This window comes from Erithacus rubecula (genome assembly GCF_903797595.1).
Source record: "Erithacus rubecula genome assembly, chromosome: 2".
NCBI classification, from domain to species: Eukaryota; Metazoa; Chordata; class Aves; order Passeriformes; family Muscicapidae; genus Erithacus; species Erithacus rubecula.
Genome location: NC_136685.1, coordinates 3132032 through 3148550, shown reverse-complemented (window position 1 = coordinate 3148550; position 16519 = coordinate 3132032). Strand labels below are relative to the sequence as shown.

At 51.7% G+C, this 16519-nt stretch overlaps 3 long non-coding RNA genes across 6 annotated transcripts; all 3 read right to left on the bottom strand.

The window, feature by feature from the left end:
* Positions 1-2155: 2155 nt before the first annotated feature.
* LOC306798843 lies at positions 2156-7343 on the bottom strand. Of its 2 annotated transcripts, none has more exons than XR_013773477.1 (4): positions 7269-7343; positions 7102-7189; positions 6561-6672; positions 2156-2394 (listed from the first exon to the last, which is right to left on the bottom strand). It is a non-coding gene; the product is annotated as an uncharacterized lncRNA (long non-coding RNA). The 2 variants fall into 2 exon arrangements; XR_013773478.1 differs by lacking the exon at positions 2156-2394 and adding an exon at positions 5845-6083.
* A 1874-nt stretch (positions 7344-9217) lies between these two features.
* LOC306798844 lies at positions 9218-16280 on the bottom strand. Of its 3 annotated transcripts, none has more exons than XR_013773479.1 (4): positions 16026-16280; positions 11654-11741; positions 9564-9672; positions 9218-9449 (listed from the first exon to the last, which is right to left on the bottom strand). It is a non-coding gene; the product is annotated as an uncharacterized lncRNA (long non-coding RNA). The 3 variants fall into 3 exon arrangements; XR_013773480.1 differs by lacking the exon at positions 11654-11741 and adding an exon at positions 15037-15124 and having other exon boundaries at positions 16026-16278; XR_013773481.1 differs by lacking the exon at positions 16026-16280 and adding an exon at positions 13289-13540.
* Positions 13947-14689, bottom strand: LOC306798847. Its single transcript, XR_013773484.1, has 2 exons — positions 14638-14689; positions 13947-14191 (listed from the first exon to the last, which is right to left on the bottom strand). It is a non-coding gene; the product is annotated as an uncharacterized lncRNA (long non-coding RNA).
* Positions 16281-16519: the final 239 nt, after the last annotated feature.

Sequence of the window (16519 nt, the reverse complement as noted above, 5' to 3'; positions counted from 1 at the left end):
TCCAGTGGCCAGCAGTCTCAGCATTCCTGTGAGCCCTGCAGAGTGAATTCACGTGTGCTGGGGCTGCCCCTGGTCCCTCCCTGCTGCAGGGGCAGAGGCTGAGGTGCCTCCTGGGGCTGTTGCAATCAATGGCACCGTTGTGCCCATGCAACACCTCTTGTGACACTTTGGCACAGCAGCAATGGGATGTGGGGCAGCTGGGAAACCCTTGGGATGGGCACAGGAACTGTTGGGTGCAGACACAGACACCAGTGCAGTTCTGGTGACAGTCCTTGCTGGGCAGGAGGGTCCGTGTCATGTGCTCAAGTCAGCAGCTCCCTCTCCACATGTTTGGCAGAACAATCTTGTTGTCCCCAAACTGCAGAACCTGAGTTTTTTGGGATTTGGCTGGGGAACCTGGTGTCTCAACGTTTTTCCCTGCAGAACCCTGAGATGTGAGGTCACAGTGACAAGGTGACAATTAAGAAAAATATGTGAAAGCGGTTCTGCATCCTCAGAAACGGAGGACCCAACTTCCCAGATTAGTGATGGTTTACTGTAAAGGTTTTTTGAGGAGAAGTGGAAAGGTTCCACTCTGTGCCAGAGCAGCAGGCTGGTGCTGGTTTCCAGTGAGCAGGGTCTGTGTGCGTGTCCCTGAATGTGTCCAGCAAACCACAGCACCACAAGATGTTCTTACACAAGGCAGGATGACACAAGGGAATTTTCCTGGGCTGGAAATCCATCTCAGAAGAGGAAACTGAAACTTCCTTTCCTCTGGTGCAGAGGGGAAACAGGGAAAGGAACTTTTGGGCTGGACAATTTGAGTCCTCAAGTGCTTCCAGCCTGTCCTATGAGCTCTACTCTTTTCCATGTTTGAAGGAGCAGCAGGTGCAACAGTCATGAATTAAATTAATAAAAAATTTAGAGTGTTTAAGTGATGCTACAGTGAAACTGTGCTGTGGTTATTGAATTTTGTATTTATTGAAACAGAATGAAGACAGAAAAAGACAGAAGGCAAACCTTAGTGTACAGGGGTTTTTTTTACCTTTGAGGAGATCATGAGTCAAATGTGAGTCCCACTGGTGGCCGTGATACTGAGAGGTTCCTCACAGCTATTTCTTTAAGGAATGGCTCTTGCTGCAGGTTTTGCAGCTGGGACAGAGCTGGGACCTTGTAACAAAGCTGTGGCTATTTTAGGGATGAGGTTTTGCCCCTGCCACAATGACCGCCATAAGTCTTTCTGAGTCCACAGCACTGTGCACAGCAGCCCTGGTGGAGAGGAGGAGGAGGAGAAGGGAGGAAGGGAAATCCTGCTTCACCCTGAGAATCCTGCCTTGTGCAGGGATGGAGGTATCAGACATGTTGAAGAGTCTCTGCCAAAGGATGCTGAGGGGAGGTCCTGAGTGTGCCCCAGTAAGTGCCATAAACATCACCCACCTTCCACCAGAAAACTTTCCCTGGATGTTGGAGTCAGGGGACAATTGTCAGCCCAGGGACATGGGAACAACATTGGGCTGGGTCTGCTGCCCTGCCCAGTCCAGAGCTGCTGCTGGGGCTGCAGGGACACTCCAACAACTCCCAGAGCTCTGCAGAGCCCGGGTAGCCTCGGCACAGAGGACCATGGCCAGTCCCAGGTGTGCCCAGACAACATCCAGACTGAGAGGAGATTCCCAGGGTGTGCACAATGAACACACAAACACAGATGTGTAGATTGAGATTCCCAGTCAGTAAAGACCTTCTCCATTTGGACATATGGGACATACCTGCAGAAAACCCACTGAGTTCTTTTCCCACCCAGCACCAGGACAGAGTTTCCCTCGAGCCCATCCTCACTTTTGCTGAGCACTCCCCATAGGAAAGGACCATCACCATCCTCAAAGTGAGAACAGAAAAAGGTCTGGGCCTATAAAAAGCAGGATATGGTTTCTGCTTCACAGGAGGGAGCATCTGCTGGGCAGCTCCAGCACAGGCAGCCAGGCAGCCCAGCCCAGCAGGCAGTGCCAGGCTCAGCGTCCCCAAATCTGGGCCAGGCAGGAGCATCCCCAGGGACACAGGCACTGCTCAGCCCCAGCACCATGCCCAGGGCCTTCTGCTGCCACCAAGGCAGTGCCACCCCCAGAGGCAGCAGGCACAGCCCCTGCAGCAGCAGGACACACACACAGCCCAGCCCTGCAATGCCAAAGTGCTCAGAGTCTTTATTCAAGCTGGGAAAAGCAGCCCCTGCCCCAAAGACAGCGGGGCTGGCAGCACAGGGCTCCAGCCCAGCAGCAGCCAGCAGGAGCAGCTGCCACTGCTGCTGTCAGCCCAGCTGGGCAGGCACAGGCAGGGAGGGCAGGGGACAGCAGCACGTGGGGACAGGAGACAGAAGCCAAGGGGATGCTCTTCTCAGGAATTTCAGGGTTTCATCCCCAAATACTGTAAGAAGAAAAGAGACAAACACATCACCTGGTGTAACTTTTCTTTTTTCTTTCTCCCTCTTCCCCTGCAATGCAAACAAGCACAGGGAGGTAACACTGAACCTAGAGACGCCAACTCCAGCTGTTACAGATATCAGGAGGAGGATCCTGTGCCTCACACTATTCCAGAGACAGCCTTGTCATTTGGACAACAAAGCTGAGCTCTCTGCATTGACAGTGAGCAAACCTTGTGGTGCTAGAGGAGTGTAGGGTAGAACTGGTAGACCTGGGGCTACTTCAGCCCTATTTAGGGCAGGTCCAAATCCAAAAGGACTTTTCTGTTCTTTACCTGGCTTTTACCTCTGAGCATGAACACATGAAGGTATGAAGTAGGAGCTGGCTTGAAAGACAATAATAACTTTATCCATGACCAGGAGCAAACTATTTCCAGAACTTACGGCTTGCAGCAGTGGCTCAGTGTTGAGCAAACTCCCACATATTTATAGGGGAAACGACAGCCCCCCAGGGCACAGATTCCTCCTCGCCGGATGCACTTGTCATGTTTTCCTGCTGCCATGGAAAATCATGCACAGGGAAAGAGTTAAAACAATAGTCTGGGAGAACAGTGTGTGGCTGCACTTTTCCCTCTTCCCCTCTTACCTGCGGCACCCTGGACCAACAGGAGGAGCAAGGGGAAGAGCAGGAACAGGATCCTCATGGCTTGACTCTTCAGCCAAGACTTCAGGGGGTTGCAGAGTGGTCACGCCAAAGATCCTGGATTACAGCACACAGTAATGTTATAAATTGCAAAAGGGACTATCATAAGTGGCCTGTTCCAAAGAGTGGATCTCAGGTATGTACCTTTAGGATTTCCTGGGAGCAGCTGGGGAAATGTTGGCCTGTTGGGCAATTCCCATCATTTATTCTCTATGATTTCCCTATGAATTCTCTTAAGATACATGTGGGACAAGTAATGCCTCACTCTTGCACTCATAGCCAAATCAGAATTCAAAGACTTGTGGAAAACAAGCAGAACATTTACCCTTGGAAGTTGTGCTTCCTCAGGCTTTTTGCATCCAACACTTCTGTCTTGAGGAGAAACATGTGTTTCTGGTGAGACAGAGCTAAGGGTGGAACGAGTCAGATTTTCAAGTGCAATTACTAGATGAAATGTGTTGTGCTGATTTTATTCTCAGACTTCTGCTTCTCCTTCTCCAAGAGACAAAGCAGAGTTTGTCTGTCAGGTGGTGCTTGTGTCAACACTCAACACAAAGCCAATAGTCAAATAAGAGCTGGGAACTGACCTGGTTCTGGAGTTGAGGAAAATTCATGTCCCAGGAGATGCCCAGCACTTGGTGAAAGAGGTTCCTGCCTATCCCTACGGTCAATAGAACTATAGAATGGTTTGGGATGAAGGGGCTGTATCTACTATAATTAGCAACTGTAATATAAGGAGGTATAACTACTTTAATTCCAGCCCCCTTTAAAATAAACAGGTTCAGTTATATCACAGATTTATAATTTGGTTATGGACAAAAAAAAAATCCTTCTATGTTAATAGAAGATGGAAAGAATGGAAAATCTCTGTAGTGCTGCTTGAATAGCATCTCCCTACATTATCCAGCATGGTCTCCAGGTACCCCAGAACAAGAAGCCTCAAGGACCTCCCTAGAGGCTCCAGACACATTTCTAGTTCCAGATGAAAGCAGAAAACCCAGGTTTACTTCCAGCATCTTCTGGGCTTTGATAATCACTGACTCATAGAGAAAAAATAATGCTCTTTCTTAAAAAGCTCAAAAGGCCTCCAATGTCCACCTGGATATTTCCAACAGTTGGTAAATAAAGAAGTGTCAGGAGTGGAAGAGAGAGGTGTAATGGACAGCTGTCCTCAAGAGATCCCACAGCCACCTACCTGAGGAAGATCTTGATTCAGGCTGCAACAGATGTGTGCAGATGTTCCTGGGGCCAGGGAATGCTGCTGTGCCCCAAACACACTGCATTTATAGCAGTGCTGGTGGGTGGGACAGGCCCCAGTTGCTGCTGGCACAAGTGCCCTGGGCCAGCCCGGGAGTGCCCCATGTGTGTGGGGTGCTGGGGCTGCCCCTGGTCCCTCCCTGCTGCAGGGGCAGAGGCTGAGGTGCCTCCTGGGGCTGTTGCAATCAATGGCACCGTTGTACCCATGCAACACCTCTTGTGACACATGGTGGCAACGGGCTGGGCAGGACAGGGATGGGATGGGGGAACGGATCTGTGCTGCAGAGGAGAAAGGAGCTTGTGGTGGCAGCTCCAGGGTCAGTGCCACGACAGGTAAGAACCCATTGGACAAACTCATGGCAGGCAGGGATGATGTGAACATCCCTCACCAAACTCTGCAGTTGTTGAAAGCAATGGCTGCAGAAACTTTTTAGGGGTTGGTTATTTCTCCTGGGGTAACAACTGACAGAAACAGAGCAGATAGCTTCAAGTAGTAACAGGGAAGATTTAGATTGGATATTAGGAACAGTTACTTGGATAAAAAGGGTGATGAATCATTGGAACAGGCTGCCCAGGGCAGTGGTGCAGTGAACCTTCCTGGCAGGATTTAAAAGCTGATGAAGCACTTGAGGATATGGGTTAATGCTGGGGCAATGGTTGGACTCAATAACCCTAGAGAGCTTTCCCAAAAATAATGATTCTCTGATTCTGATTCTTGGTAGGGAAAATCCTTAGTGAAACCAGCAGGGTCAACATTTGCACCCACACACTTGTGTACATGGACATACATGTAATGCAATACTCAAAACACAAAGCCTGAGGCTGGCTTTGCACACAGGGAGAGGTCTCTGCCTTTGATGGAGAAGAGAGCTGTCAGGCCCAGACTGCCTGAAAGAGGCAGAAAGTAGAAGATAACCTGTTTGTTACCTGTGGGGGAACAAATTTGGGCATTTGCAGGCCATGGTCTGCTGAAGTAATTTCTGAGGTCACCCAGCACAGGAGCTCCCACATAGCCTCATCCTCCTGCATGTCCTTTCTGCTGGGATGGGGTGTGGAGCAGCAGAGGCACAGCAGGGAGGGCTGTGGTGCAGGAACAGGACAAGGAGCAGCAGCAGGGACAGCTCCTGTGGTCACCATGGCCATGGCCACTCAAGGGACACAGAACCAGCACAGTTCTGCACATGAGGCCGTGGCTGTCAGGGACAAGGGACATATGGCCCTGGCAGGAGCAGCACAGGGATCCCAGCTGGCCCAGAGGGAGAATTGCCAGGGCAGCTCCAGCACAGGCAGCCAGGCAGCCCAGCCCAGCAGGCAGTGCCAGGCTCAGCGTCCCCAAATCTGGGCCAGGCAGGAGCATCCCCAGGGACACAGGCACTGCTCAGCCCCAGCACCATGCCCAGGGCCTTCTGCTGCCACCAAGGCAGTGCCACCCCCAGAGGCAGCAGGCACAGCCCCTGCAGCAGCAGGACACACACACACGGCCCAGCCCTGCAATGCCAAAGTGCTCAGAGTCTTTATTCAAGCTGGGAAAAGCAGCCCCTGCCCCAAAGACAGCGGGGCTGGCAGCACAGGGCTCCAGCCCAGCAGCAGCCAGCAGGAGCAGCTGCCACTGCTGCTGTCAGCCCAGCTGGGCAGGCACAGGCAGGGAGGGCAGGGGACAGCAGCACGTGGGGCCAGGAGACAGAAGCCAAGGGGATGCTCTTCTCAGGAATTTCAGGGTTTCAACCCCAGAGACTATGGGAAGAAAAGAGACAAGCACATCACCTGGTGTAACATTCCCTGCCACTGTGTCCCCCTGCCCTGCAGTGTCCAGGTGTGGTGCAGCAGCCTCAGGCTCAGGGCAGCTGAGGTGCAGTCCTTAGTGCAGGCAGGTTGGAGCTGGGCTGTCTCAGTGCTGGCAGCCCTGGCTGCAGCTCTGTGCAGATGCAGCAACACCTGCATCATGTCCTCAGTGCTGCCCAAGGACAGGGAATGTTTCTCTCTTTGGTGGCTTTGGTGAGCTGGGGGACCCTGGCTGATGTGAAGTTCCTGCAACCCAACTGAGGCCAGCTACAAAACCCACAAGGGCTTTTCCCTTCTCTTTTGGACCATAGAGACTAATTATAAAAGCAGCAGAGATTTTTTGAGGTAATGGTTACAAAGACATTTCTAACAGATTCCTCTGGGGATGATGTAGGAAACTCTTTCTTCAGCCAGGGGTCTGTTCCTTACCTTTTGCAGCACACACTGCGGGATGAACATCTTCCTACACGGATTGTGTAGGGGCGGCAGTATTCCCCAGAGTTGCAGAATCCCCCTCCACGCTTGCATTTACGGTAATTTCCTGTTTCCATGGAAGAAAACACACACAAAATAATTACAGCAATAATACTAATTCATTCAGCTGATGGATAAGAAAGGGACACCTCTCTTTGCCCCATGGAACCCCCCCCATCCCAACACCCCTGGGGCTTTCTGCCATCCCTGTGCAGGTCAAGGTACTCCTAAACAGGAATAGCTGGATGCAGGCTTGGAGACTGATACCCATCCCCTTCCTGAACTTGATCCTGACAGAACAAGCCAGGATTCTGTCTCCATGAGATTCCTCCACCCTAAAGCATTGTTCCATTGGAAACTCCCTTGTGAAACAACCTTTGATCTCAATCCTCTGTTACCTCCTCATCACTGCCACAAACACAGTCATTTCCAGGGACATTGAATTCCCACTGCTAGGTGCTCACACTTTTCCTCATTTCCCCTCTTACCCTCTCACCTGCAGCACCCTGCACAAGCAGGAGGATCAGGGGGAAGAGCAGGAACAGGATCTTCATGGCTGCTGTCTCTCCCAGGTCTTCACAGAGCTGCTGAGGGACAATAAGGAAATGGGGACATGAAGGAGCCCAGGTGGGGCAGGATTCCAGAGAGAGACCCCACACTCACCTGGCTGGAGAAGATCTGGGTGTTGAGGCAGCAACAAACCCAAGAGGAATGGCTGTGTGCAGATGCCCCTGGGGCCAGGGAATGCTGCTGTGCCCCAAACACACTGCATTTATAGCAGTGCTGGTGGGTGGGACAGGCCCCAGTTGCTGCTGGCACAAGTGCCCTGGGCCAGCCCGGGAGTGCCCCGTGTGTGTGGGGTGCTGGGGCTGCCCCTGGTCCCTCCCTGCTGCAGGGGCAGAGGCTGAGGTGCCTCCTGGGGCTGTTGCAATCAATGGCACCGTTGTGCCCATGCAACACCTCTTGTGACACACGGTGGCAACGGGCTGGGCAGGACAGGGATGGGATGGAGAAGGGAGGTGGGTTGATGTTGGGAAGAGTAGAAATGAGTAAATGGTTTCCCTCCTTGTGATCTCTCATTTTACCAGTTCTATTCTCACAGGGGGATGTGGAAGATCAGACTGAATATTGCAACTGTGCTCAGTGTTGTACAGTCAGAGGAAATGTTTGCCACACATTTCAGTTCAACAGCTCTTATGGGGAGTTGGGAATTAAGAAGGAACAAATGAATTTTCCAGCACTCTTGGGAAAAAAGTGCTTCTTTTTTTCCCCCTCTTACCCTTTACCTCCCACTGATATGCCTTTGGTCACAGGGGCCTGAGAGCTCATCACAAGAGCCCTGAGCTCGTTTTCCACACCTCCATCAGTTCTGGGCGAAGGAGCCCCTGGGCTGGGGAACAGCACTTCACTGCAGAGGTGAAGGGAGCTTGAGATAACAGCTCCAGAGTCAGAACCAGGACAGGTGAACACAGGTGAAGGTAAAGCCGTGGTAGGCAGGGATGAGCTGAACCTCCTGACCAAGTCCTTCAGCAATAACAGTGCAATTATTTTTGGGGTCAGTCTCTTCTCCCAGGTAACAACTGACAGGACCAAATGAAATTGTATCAAATAGCAGCATGCAAGGATTATACTGGGTATTAGGCGTAATTTCATTGCAGAAATGATAATGATGCTTTGGGACATGCTGCCAGATCAGTGGTAGTCACCATTCCCAACTGAAATTTCAAAGCTGTGTGGATGTGGCACATGGGCACATGGTTTAGTGTTGCTAGTCCTGGGTTGATGGTTGGACTCAATATTCTTCTTCGAGGTCTTTTCCAACATCTGTAATTTTTTTGGTATGATTCTCAAGAGGGAAAGTTTTCAGTGAAACAGGCTGGGCCCCTTGTTGCTACAGTGCACAAAAGTTCATGCACACAGGTACAGAACCACTCAGGGATTCAAATGCCTGAGGTTTGATTTGCAATGACAGGGAAAGGCCCCAGCCATTAATGGAGCAGAGCATTGGCCCCTAAGCCCCTTGAAGTGGGCAGAGAGGCCAGGTCATTCTGCTTATTTCATAGGAGTAAACAAAGTTGGATAGTTCTCCCCCAAAAATGGGACCTGTTCACATGTCACCCAGACCAGGTCTGTCACGGTTTCCTCCCCATCCTGCCTGCTGGGATGGGGTGTGGAGCAGCAGAGGCACAGCAGGGAGGGCTGTGGTGCAGGAACAGGACAAGGAGCAGCAGCAGGGACAGCTCCTGTGGTCACCATGGCCATGGCCACTCAAGGGACACAGAACCAGCACAGCCACAACACAACCTTGTAGCTGTCAGGGAAAAGGGACACCCATAACCAGCAGGAGCAGGACCATGTTGCTGTTCCCCCAGAGGGAGAATTGCCAGGGCAGCTCCAGCACAGGCAGCCAGGCAGCCCAGCCCAGCAGGCAGTGCCAGGCTCAGCATCCCCAAATCTGGGCCAGGCAGGAGCATCCCCAGGGACACAGGCACTGCTCAGCCCCAGCACCATGCCCAGGGCCTTCTGCTGCCACCAAGGCAGTGCCACCCCCAGAGGCAGCAGGCACAGCCCCTGCAGCAGCAGGACACGCACACACAGCCCAGCCCTGCAATGCCAAAGTGCTCAGAGTCTTTATTCAAGCTGGGAAAAGCAGCCCCTGCCCCAAAGACAGCGGGGCTGGCAGCACAGGGCTCCAGCCCAGCAGCAGCCAGCAGGAGCAGCTGCCACTGCTGCTGTCAGCCCAGCTGGGCAGGCACAGGCAGGGAGGGCAGGGGACAGCAGCACGTGGGGACAGGAGACAGAAGCCAAGGGGCATCTCCTTCTTCAGGGTTTCAACCCCGCACTCTGTAAGAATAAAGCAGACAGATAAGGAAGAACGTTTTGGTGAGAAGTAAACTTGTGACAAGTATTTCCATGGGCAAAAAAGAAGCTTCCTTCACTCAGGAATGCAGACCTTACCGTTTGCAGCATACGGTAAAGGCTGAGCACTTTCCAATAGGTCTTGTAGAGGGGCGGCACTTCCAAAAAGTACAGTATCCTCCTAGTAGCTGGCATGCATTTTTAATTCCTGTTTTTATTGGGAAAGATGGGTACAGAGCCATTAAATAAAAAATTGGGGAGAGCAGTGTGTAGCTGCAGGAAGGCTGACATTCCCTGTGCATTTCAAGCCAGTAGAAGGGCTCAGCTTCAACCTCCCACAGCCACATCTTTAATTTCAGGTAGGAATCTCTTCCCCAATATTAGGAGCACACCAGAACAGAATGGGAAGGACCAGTGTGAAATTGAGAAAGAGCTGTGCTGTCTCCCCATCTGCATTTCCATCTCTGCCTGGACCAGCACAGCTGGCAAGCAAAGGACTCCTCAAAGAATCACAGAATAAGCCAATTTGGAAGGGACCCACAAGGATCACTGAGTCCAACTCCTGGCATTGCACAGCACCATCCCCAAGAGTCACACCATGTGCCCATGAGTACTGTCTAAATGTTCATGGAACTCTGTCAATTGAACACCTGGTGCTATGACCACTGCCCTGGAGAGCCTGGTCAGTGCCCAGCCACTCTCTGGGTAAAGAACCTTTTCCTGATCCCCAACCCAGATCTCTCTTAACACAGCTTCAGGCCATTCCCTGGGGTCCTGTCACTGGTCACCACAGAGAAGAGATCAGTGTTTGCTCCTCCTCTTCACAAAACACTTGTAATTGCAGTGAGGTCTCTCCTCAGTCTCCTCCAGGCTGAAAAATCCAAGTGGCCTCAGCCACTCCTCACACAACTTCCCCCCAAGGCCTTCACCATGTTTGCTGCCTGTTTTTGGACACTCTTGGAGTTTTTAATGTCTTTTTAATATTGTGGTGTCTAAAACTGCCCCCAGCACTTGGCTGAGGCTTCCTCAGTGCAGAGCAGAGTGGGACAATCCCCTCCCTCTCCCTGCTGCTGATGCTGTGCCTGATGCCCCCCAGAACAGGGATGTCCCTCCTGACTAGCAGGGCACTCCTGGCTCGTGTACAACTTGCCATCAACCAGGATCCCCAGGTCCCTTTCCTTGGCATAGTTTTCTAGCATTTTCCCAGGGGAACCTTACTCACTAATTCCCTGAGCAGCCTGGAGTGAGTTCTCCTCATGTCCAGATTTGAGGTTTTAAGGTTTTTCTGCCTGTCAAGAGGATTTTAACATCGATGGCTCTGTGATTGCTGTGGCCAAGACAGCCCCAACCCCTATTTGGAGAGGATCACGAGATCCTCTCTGTTGACAAGCAGCAGATCAAGGAGAGCATCTTTGCAAGCTGGCTCCTTTAGGATCTGTTCCATAAAGCTGTCACCAAGGTTTTTCAGGAACTTTCTGTCTCTAATTGCCCCAGCTGTGTGATGTTCCCAGCTGATTCCTGCCGAGTCCCCCATAAAAACAAGGGCAGTTGACTTTGAAATGTCCCATTGTTTCTTAAGGAGTGTTTAATTGGCTGCCAAGAGTTTCCAGGTTGTGATGAGGTTCAGGGCTGCTGGATGGGTTCCTAAAATCATCAACTCCCCTGAGCAGCTCAGACTCAAGCCCTGGGGTTTTCTTCAATCAAGGCCACTTGAGCTTCACTGATAGCCCACACCCTGTCCTGACTGTGCCATGATTTGTGTGACCTCTGGTGGAAAGTCCTTGTGCAGCCCTTGCAGGGATCATCCCTTGGGGTGATGGGGATTTGGGACACTCAGGGGATGAACCACTGGGTAAGAAGTGTCACCTCTGTGCCCAGGAAACCCTCTCATTCAAAACCCCCTGGGGCTCTCTGCCATCCCCCTGCAGGGCAAGAGAACACACAAAGAGTCTCAAACAGGAACAGCTGAGTGCAGGCTTGGAGCCTGAAAGTAAACCCTCAGAACAAGCCAGGATTCTATTTCCAGGACCTCTGTCCACCTGAAATCCATGTCCTATTGGGAGATCACTCAAAAAGCATCCCAAGCCCCCAAGCATTTGCATCCTTCCGACTACCAGTCACTTCAGGGAAATGGAAAACAGAAGTAATGGAGGATCACACCTCCCTCATCTTCCCCTTCACATTCTCACCTGCAGCATCCTGGACCAACAGGAGGATCAGGGGGAAGAGCAGGAACAGGATCTTCATGGCTGCTGCCTCTCCTGGGGCTTCACAGTGCTGTAGAGGGACACCAAGGCAATGGGGACATGCAGGAACCCAGGTGGGGCAGGAGCCTGGGCTCTCTGGTTCATCAAACCCAAAAAGGGCTGCTTCCAGACACAGCTGATGATGATTCCTCTACTGCTTGGTTAAAAACTGTTCTTAGGTCTGTGCCACACTCCAAAGTTCAGGAGTGTCTCAGTCTCTTGGAAATAAATGACCCCCAGCTGATCCATCTCTGTTGGAGTCATTGAGTCAGGGGTCTCTCTGAATTCTTTCAAGAGAAGCCAGAGTGCAGGGATTGAACTAAAGCCTTTGGATGGATTGAAGTTTATTAAGCCACTCACACATAAAGTAGACATTTAAGTAGAAGTAAGTTAGTAAGTTTTAGTAGGAGCTGTAATGTTTCTAGTAAGTGAAAGCTTTCAAATGTCACAGTAGCAGTGAGAGTTCTAGTGAAGCTTGAAAACATACTGATATCTTCAGTGGAGGCTCCAGGAACACAGTTGTAGACAGGACATAGATATAATTGAGCTATTGTAAGAATATTGCTTACATTTTTCAGATAGAACAAGATAAGGTTGTATGTGTAGTCTGATACATAACCTATGTGTGCTAAGAAACAAGGATTCTAATAGGTTAAGGAGTGGTGGTCTGAGTTTGTATCTTAGCTTGTTGGAAAATCCTATATAAGAGTATTGGGGAGAGTTGGTTCTTTTAGCCTTTGGCTTTTGCCAGAGCTTTTAGCCATCCATTTATAGCCACTGCATTTGCCATTGCTGTCTGTGCACCTGTTGAGACTGATGTGCTGTGTAATAAGATGTGCTTTGTAATAAATAACCCTTTTAACCACTAGTTGCTTTGCTTATTTAAGATAACCTGATGAAGTTGGAGCCAAGAGCTCTGGAGTTGGTGCCTTAGAGCACCGGAGGTCGAGAACCTCACACTTTTCCAATAACAGCCTTGAAGGTTTTTCTTCTCCAGAGAAGTGATGGCACTTCTGACCTGGGATCAAGTGTTGCCAATTCAACAAAAACAATGCCAGTGAAGTTTGGAATTGCAGAGGAAAAGTTGCCATCAAAAATTACAGATCTAACAGAGAGTTATTCCCTCAGGCTCCATGTATACACCCCAAACACACTGACCAATGTCCTCTGCTACCATGGGATTAGGAAAATCCTCCCAACTCAGCTTGGCAGTGCCCATCCCAAACTCCAGAGCTTTCTTAGGATTCCCAGCAAGGACATCCCCCAGCCCCACACTTGCTGCTCCCGCCCTGGGCAGAACCAACCCAGTGAACAGCCAGAGAGCAGGGGAAGTGTCTTGGTGCCCAGAAATGGGAATAAAAGTCAACTTTTAGAAGTATTGAAAGCCTGAAATGACGGGAAATTCCTGTAGTGCTGTGGGAATACAATTTCTGTAGTTTTCCCAGAAAAGTCCCCATTACCCCAGCAAAGACCTCAGCTCCTTCCTGCAGCATCAAGACACCAATCCAGACTCTCCTGCACTTAGGCTTTGAGCTGAGAACCTGAATGAGCAGGATTCCAGAGAGACCCCACACTCACCTGGCTGGAGAAGGTCTGGGTATTGAGGCAGCAACAAACCCAAGAGGAATGGCTGTGTGCAGATGCCCCTGGGGCCAGGGAATGCTGCTGTGCCCCAAACACGCTGCATTTATAGCAGTGCTGGTGGGTGGGACAGGCCCCAGTTGCTGCTGGCACAAGTGCCCTGGGCCAGCCCGGGAGTGCCCCATGTGTGTGGGGTGCTGGGGCTGCCCCTGGTCCCTCCCTGCTGCAGGGGCAGAGGCTGAGGTGCCTCCTGGGGCTGTTGCAATCAATGGCACCGTTGTGCCCATGCAACACCTCTTGTGACACACGGTGGCAACGGGCTGTGGGGCAGATGGAAACCACTTGGGATGGAACTGGTGGGTGAACACACCAGGGACATATGGCCCTGGCAGGAGCAGCACAGGGATCCCAGCTGGCCCAGAGGGAGAATTGCCAGGGCAGCTCCAGCACAGGCAGCCAGGCAGCCCAGCCCAGCAGGCAGTGCCAGGCTCAGCGTCCCCAAATCTGGGCCAGGCAGGAGCATCCCCAGGGACACAGGCACTGCTCAGCCCCAGCACCATGCCCAGGGCCTTCTGCTGCCACCAAGGCAGTGCCACCCCCAGAGGCAGCAGGCACAACCCCTGCAGCAGCAGGACACACACACACGGCCCAGCCCTGCAATGCCAAAGTGCTCAGAGTCTTTATTCAAGCTGGGAAAAGCAGCCCCTGCCCCAAAGACAGCGGGGCTGGCAGCACAGGGCTCCAGCCCAGCAGCAGCCAGCAGGAGCAGCTGCCACTGCTGCTGTCAGCCCAGCTGGGCAGGCACAGGCAGGGAGGGCAGGGGACAGCAGCACGTGGGGCCAGGAGACAGAAGCCAAGGGGATGCTCTTCTCAGGAATTTCAGGGTTTCATCCCCGGAATCTGTGGGAAGAAAAGAGACAAGCACATCACCTGGTGTAACATTCCCTGCCACTGTGTCCCCCTGCCCTGCAGTGCCCAGGTGTGGTGCAGCAGCCTCAGGCTCAGGGCAGCTGAGGTGCAGTCCTTAGTGCAGGCAGGTTGGAGCTGGGCTGTCTCAGTGCTGGCAGCCCTGGCTGCAGCTCTGTGCAGATGCAGCAACACCTGCATCATGTCCTCAGTGCTGCCCAAGGACAGGGAATGTTTCCCTCTTTGTTGGCTTTGGTGAGTGGTTTGACTCTGTCTGACCTGGGGCTGCTGCAGCCATTCACAGCAGCTCCCAACCCTCAGGGACTTTTACCTTCTCTTTAAGGCCACTTCACCTAATTCTAATTTTCAAAATAATTTGTAGCAGATCCTTTTGGGGAGAAAGGACAAACACTTTCATCACACAGGGATTTTGTCCTTACCTTTTGCAGCACACACTGATTCTTGAGCATCTTCCAATAGGTAATGCAGGGGACTTGCAACGCTGAAAGCTGCAGGATCCCCCTCGGCGCCTGCATCCAACTAAACTTCCTGTTCCCATGGAGAAAAGCACACACAAGTATTACAGCAAGAATCTAGGAGAGCAGGGTGTGCTGACAGCACTCCTGACAGGCATGGACACATCCAACACCCCTGCCTAATTTCCTGGGACCTCTTTGTCCCAAAATCACATCCAGTTGAAGCCTCACTTGAGAAACTCCTTTGACCTCAATCTTCTGTTACCTCCTCATCAGTCCCACAAACACAGTCACTTCCTGGGACACTGAATTCCCACTGCTGGATGCTCACACTTTCCCCCATTCCCCCTCTTCCCCTCTCACCTGCAGCACCCTGGACCAACAGGAGGATCAGGGGGAAGAGCAGGAACAGGATCTTCATGGCTGCTGCTTCTTCTGGGTCTTCACAGAGCTGCAGAGGGACACCAAGGCAATGGGGACATGCAGGAGCCCAGGTGGGGCAGGAGCCTGGGCTCTGCTTCACCAAACTGCAAAGGGCTGCTTCCAGACACAGCTGATGATGTTTGCTCTACTTTCCTCTTAAAAAGAACTGTGGTTTGTGCCATCCTGACAGCCTTGGGAGCATTTTAGGATGCACCATTCCCTTGGAAAGCAATGATGCCAGCAGACAATTTTAAATTATTTTCTCTGAAGGTCTTCCAAAGACCCTCTCCTAATAAAAAGACTGCAGACCTAGGGCCAAGTGTTGTCAATTCAACTAAAGTTCCCAGAACGGAAATTTGGGAAAAGCAGAGGAAAAAATTTTCATTGAAAGTTACAGAACTTGAGCTCTTTTATTCCCTTTGGGCTTCATTAATTAAAAACTTGACCTAAACACCCTGACCAATCCCCTCTACTTTTAAGGCATCAGGAAAATCCTCCCAGCTCAGCTTGGCAGTGCCCATCCCCAACCCCAGAGCATTCCAAGGATTCCCAGCAAGGACATTCCCCAGCACCAACCCAGAGAGCAGGAGAGGGCAGGGAAGTGTCTTGGTGCCCAAGAATGGAAACAGAAATCAACCTTTGCAGCTACCCTAAGATTGAAATGATGGGAAATCTCTGTACTGATGTGGGAAAAAACTCTCCTTACTTTCCAAGGGAAAGCCCCAAGGGAAAACCTCAGCTTCAACTTCCACTTGTTTGTGCCTCTTAGACTCACATGAAGGCTTGTATTCTCTTTCCCAAGAAAATATCTGTTGGCCAAATATTGCACCTGGATACTTCCAGCAATTTATCCTTTCAGAAATTCTGTTGTGGTGAGCTTTGAGCTGAGACCCTGAGCAGGCAGGATTCCACACTCACCCCACACTCACCTGGCTGGAGAAGGTCTGGGTGTTGAGGCAGCAACAAACCCAAGAGGAATGGCTGTGTGCAGATGCCCCTGGGGCCAGGGAATGCTGCTGTGCCCCAAACACGCTGCATTTATAGCAGTGCTGGTGGGTGGGACAGGCCCCAGTTGCTGCTGGCACAAGTGCCCTGGGCCAGCCCGGGAGTGCCCCATGTGTGTGGGGTGCTGGGGCTGCCCCTGGTCCCTCCCTGCTGCAGGGGCAGAGGCTGAGGTGCCTCCTGGGGCTGTTGCAATCAATGGCACCGTTGTGCCCATGCAACACCTCTTGTGACACACGGTGGCAACGGGCTGGGCAGGACAGGGATGGGATGGAGAAGAGAGGTGGGTTGATGTTGGAAAGAGTAGAAATGAGGAAATGGTTTCCCTCCTTGAGATCCCTCATTTTACCAGTTCAATTCTCACAGGGGGATGTGGAAGACCAGACTGAATATTGCAACAGTACTCAGCTTTGTACGGTGA